This window comes from Leucoraja erinacea, chromosome 1 (assembly GCF_028641065.1).
Source record: "Leucoraja erinacea ecotype New England chromosome 1, Leri_hhj_1, whole genome shotgun sequence".
Taxonomy (NCBI): domain Eukaryota; kingdom Metazoa; phylum Chordata; class Chondrichthyes; order Rajiformes; family Rajidae; genus Leucoraja; species Leucoraja erinaceus.
Window position 1 is genome coordinate 109,235,772 of NC_073377.1, and position 5,667 is coordinate 109,241,438.

Genomic DNA, 5,667 nt, shown 5'->3' on the forward strand with positions numbered 1-5,667 from the left:
AGCACTGCAAATGCTGGTTTAAATCGAAAGTAGACACAAAATGCTGGAATAACTCAGCGGGACAGGCAGCATCTCCAGAGATTTGTGAATTACACAGGAATTTGGTTTTGCACTATTTACAAATTAAATATAATTCAAAATGAATATTCATAATTTAATGCTGCAATATTGTTTGAATTATCTGACAAAATAAATTATATTTTCAAGTAAAATTAAAAGTATTCAATTATTAAATAATTTGTTTGGAACTTCTCATAAACAGATAAAAGTCATGTGTTCCTGTTACATATCTCATGATTTTCCAAAGCACTTGACAATAAAGTAATGGTGATGTCAGTCACTGCTGCTGCTGTGCTGTTCTTCTAGCTTTTTTACCCACTGATGATTATTCTTTACATGGGCACTCCATCTATACTGTGCGGTCATGGTGAGAACGTACAAACAAGACAGCACCCGTAGTCAGCTGTCCTTGGTTGAGTTTTAATTTTTTTTTTCACTTCATCCTATCTTACATTCCTTTGTCAAGACGTTTCGTGACAGATGCCAACAAGTTGACCTAATTACAGTCGGTTCAACAAGGTTGACCTGTCTTTAAGCTTTTGATCCAAAGCAGAAACAGAATGATGTAATCACAACGCATTGCAAGACAGGCCAGCTTGTGGCTGCAGGCTTCACTTCAGCAGTAATGCCATCGCCGCCCACTCTTTCGAGTGAAGCTAAATGACTTACGGGAAGAATGTGGATGACAGTCTAGGCAGACTGAAAATGATATTTAAGGTACCGAGCCACGCTGCCAGGGACCGTCAGCAGTCAAACCCTGAGCAGGTGCTTGTGGAATTTGCATGTAAACTGAAGAGAGCGACAGGAGGCAAGTTCAAATATGAACTCGCTGAACCACGAGTTCTTCCTTACACTCAGTGGTTCTGCAGAACAAACAGATGGAAGGAAATGGTCGATGAAATGAGAAATAACTACCTTCCTCTCCCATCTTCCACATCCATTTCAGGACCCTTTACAGCCAAAATAAGCCTTCACTAGCGGTCCCTTCCATTGTAAAACATAACCAGTTATGTTAAAAAAATTATTCATTCAACTTCAGCACAGTGGCGCAGCTGCCTCACAGCAGTAGAGACCCGGGTTCGATCATGATCTCAGGAACTGTCTGTGTGGAGTTTGCATACTCTCCCTGTGTTTCCTCCGGGTGCCACGGTTTCCTCCCACATCCCAAAGTCGTGGAGGCTTGTAGGTTAATTGGCCTCTGTAAATTTCCCCCTAGAGTGTAGGGAGTTTGTGAGATAGTGGGATAACCTAGAACTGTTCCTTTCCATCCTAGATTGTTCCCGATGTTAGGGAAGTCCAGGACAAGGGGTCACAGCTAAAGGATAAGGGGGAAATCCTTTAAAACCGAGATGAGAAGAACTTTTTTCACACAGAGTGGTGAATCTCTGGAACTCTCTGCCACAGAGGGTAGTTGAGGCCAGTTCATTGGCTATATTTAAGAGGGAGTTAGATGTGGCCCTTGTGGCTAAGAGGATCAGGGGGTATGGAGAGAAGGCAGGTACGGGATACTGAGTTGGATGATCAGCCATGATCATATTGAATGGCGGTGCAGGCTCGAAGGGCCGAATGGCCTACTCCTGCACCTAATTTCTATGTTTCTAACTGGTGTGAACGGTTGATTAGTGGTCAATATGGACTTGGTGGGGCAAAAAGGCCTGTCTCCATGTTGTATCTTTCCATTATTGCTAAACTGAACTTTCTTTTGGAATAGAACATAGAACAGCACACAAACATGTTGGTTCTTGAACCGTCCTCGAATGGGAACAATTTAACAATTTTATCTCTGAATAATCCATGATTTTATATACCCCCATTGGATCATGCTCCAATCTCCTTTGTTTTTCAAGAACAACTAGCTTCTTCAGTTTATTCAAAACTAGTGAACTTCATCTAAGTAAATCTCTCTTAAGCCCTCTCGAAGCTTGATATGCTTACTGAAGTACTGCTCCCAGAGTGGGTCACAATATCTCACACACAGCAGATGCATGATAACGGTTAACCATGAATTTTTTGTTCTTGATTTCGACTGAAAACACAAAGTGCTGGAAGACCTCAGCAAGTCAGGCAGCATCTGTGGAAATAATGGACAGGTGATGGTCTGTTCATTCAGGTCAAGAGTTTAGAAGGATGACGGGGATCTCATTGAAACCTACCAGATAATAAAAGGCCTAGATAGAGTGGATGTGGAAAGGATGTTTCCACTAATGGGAGAGTCTAGAACCAGAGGACACAGCCTCAAAATAAAAGGATCTTCAAAATGGAGGAGGACTTTCTTTAGTCAGAGGGTGATGAATATGTCGAATTCATTGCCACAGGCAACTGTGGAGGCCAAGATATTGGGTATTTTTAAGTTGAAGATTGATAGGGTCTTGATCAGGAAGCGAATCAATGGTTATGGGAGAAGGCAAGAGAATGGAATTGAGAGGGAATAATAGATCAGCCATGATTGAATGGTGGAGAAGACTCAATGGGGTGAATGGCCTGATACTGCTCCTATATCATAGAAGGGTCTCAACCTCAATCATCATCTATCCATTGCCTCCACATATGCTGCCTAACCCACTGAGTTCCTCCAGCACTTTGTGTTTTGCCCAAGATTGCACCATTTGCAGTTTCTAGTAAACCACATTGTCAACTTTTCAAGTACAATTTTGTAAGGGTGGGAGTTCCAGGATTTACACGAGGGCCTGAGCCAAAGGGAGAGTTTGGGCAGGCTAGGGCTTTATTCCTTGGAGCGCTGGAAGCTGATGGGTGATCTTATGGAGGTGTATAAAACCATGAGGGGAATAGATAAGATGAATGGACAGTGTAGGGGAATCAAGAGGGTATATGTTTAAAGTGAGAGGGAAAAGATTTAATAGACACCTGAGAGGCAACGTTCCCACACAGTGGGTATATGGAAGGAAATGCCAGAGGAAATAGTTGAGGCAGGTACATAACAACATTTAAACAACGTTTGGACAGGTATATGGATATGAAAGGTTTAGAGGGATATGGGCTAAACAAGGGCAACATGCGACTAGCTTTGATGGGGCATGTTGGTTGACATGGACGAGTTGGGCCGAAGGGCCTGTTTCCGTGCTGTATGACTGTGAGTCAATCGATGTTAATGAGATTGCAATGTGTTTACAAGTCACCACACCATGCAACTTTCAGAGGCACCTGCAGGTGTCAGTGTGTCAACTACCGTTCTTGCCAACAAAGGTTGCAAGTTTGGGAGATACCACCAATATGAGAGCCATATGTATCGTCCACTGAATCCTTGTCTTTAATCTCTGGGAGAAATGCAGCAAATAGCTCAGCAGCAACCTTCGGCAGTGATTAATACCAGCAAGGTAAAGAAAATGTAAAACTTCCTGATCCCCCGATCAACAAATCATTGGTGTCCGCTAATCTGAAGAAGGATCTCTAATCTGAAACATCCACAGACGCTGCCTGACCTGCTGATTTCCTCCAGCATTTTGTTTTTTTACTTGAGATTCCAGCATCTGCAGTCTCTTGTGTCTCCAGGTGTTGTATCTGCTGTGGTTACAGGGGAGTGGTGAGAGAAGAGGAGTTGTTGATGCAGATGGAAGAATGGACCAGGAGACCTTAAAGGCAATGTCCCAAGGCAGGCTATGCTCACCGCTGTGAAGCACCCGGCAGGCCGCTGTGTGCAGGGGAGGGGGGAGTTCGGAAGCCTCTGAGCTCGGCCTTGAAGACCAGAGAGTCGAGGAGGAGGGAGCCGGTGGTAACAACGGACGTGAGGAGTAGGCCGGCAGGAGTGGGACCGGGGTATTGCCTCCAGCACCTTCAAGGTCGGCTGCAGGAGGTGCCCACAGGACACAGAGGCGATCGGTTGAGAGGAATGTTGGTTCGTAGGCCGAGCCGGTCGAGGGCAACGAAGGAGGCCCTGCAGCAGCCTGGAGCTTACCTGGATCGGGAGCTGCTCCAGTACATCGAGCGCCTTGACTAGACTTTGTACTCTTGTAAATGAAAATATGGCGACCAGTGCATGTGTGAGCTATGCAAAAAGAATTTCACTTGGCTCTTTGTACGTGACACCATTGAACCGTTGAAACTGTGGGAAATTACCAAAATGATCCATTGAAAATGAAGGCTGGGAGGGTCAAAGCTGAGGATCACAGGAGCTCTGTATTTACCATAGCCTATGAAAGGAGATTCACTATTGACCATCAGTCTGAGGAGAGGTCCCGACCCTAAACAACGTTTTTCCCATTCCCTTCACTGATACCTCCTGACCCGCTGAGTTCCTCCAGCAGTTTATGTTTTGCTCATTCGTGTCCCCAGATGGCCAGAGGCAACAAGGATATTTAATGCAATGGTATCTGTGTCAAAGATGCTGGCACAACCCTGCAGCAGGAAACTTTCCACTCACTGCCACTGAAATCATCTGGGTTAGCTATGCCAAAATGCTGAAGGATTTTCCTGAACCCTCTTTTCTAATCAGCTCTTTGTTACAAGAATAAGACTGAAGACCTCTGCCTACAGCCTGTTTGTCCTTTCAATCTTTTTTAAAAATTTTTAGTTAGTCTAAAGTGTGTTTTGGGGGGAAACCGTAACTTTTCTATGTGGGGGAGGGGGGCAGGGTAAGGGGGAAACTGTTTCCCAGTCGCTTCCTGGTGGGGACGCGACTATTCTCCGAGTCGTGTCCTCGCCCCCCACCTCGCGGCCTACCACCTGGATCGGAGCGGCCTTTCCTGCCGGGGACCGAGAACTGGACCGGAGCGACAACAGCGGCGGGGCAGCGCTGGATTCACCACGGAGCGGGCGATGCCTACCGGGATCGCCGTTTGGAGCTCCGGAGCGTTGCTCCGCTGCTCCAACATCTGGAGCTCTGGTTTGGAGAGCTTCCAACGCGGGCGGCGCTGACCGTCATCGCGGAGTCCTGGGGCCCTGTGCCAAGGGCCATCAGCATCAGTCTCCGCCCGGCGCGGCCTGCGGACTTTGGGAGCTGCGGACTCCTGTAGGAGGGGGCCGACTCTGTTGTCCAGGCCGCTGAGTACGTCCCCCCAGCCCCGACGTCGGACGTACATCACCCCGGCAAGCGGGCCTGAACATCGGGCCGCCCGTAGTGGCAACTGCGGAGGGCTCGGGGAGGCCCCGACCACGGGTGAACATTGGGGAACATTAGAGGAAGAGACTGACTTTGGTGCCTTCCCTACAGTGGGAAAATGTGATTCTGCTGTGTGGGGATGTTTTATGTTAAATTCTATCGTGTGTTGTGTTCTTTATTTTTTATTGTATGGCTGTATGGTAATCTCATTTCACTGTGCCATCTGGCACATGTGACAAATAAATGTGTCATGTATCTTGTAAATTGCTGTGTGTTGCTAATGCCTCCAAGAACTGAAGATTTTTATTTTTTTTCACTTACATTTTTATTGATTTTTAAAAGATATATTAAAAACCAGTGCAACACCATCACCATAAATAAAACAAAGTAAGAAAAACAGCAATCAAAATAAAAAAATAAGTAAATTGGTGGGGGAAAAAAAGTAAATAAATAAAAAAATTGGAATAAGACCGTGTGGTTCACTTACCAAATTAAAAAAAGAAAAAACATTACATTGATTAGTTATCTGGAAATAATTCAATATTCATACA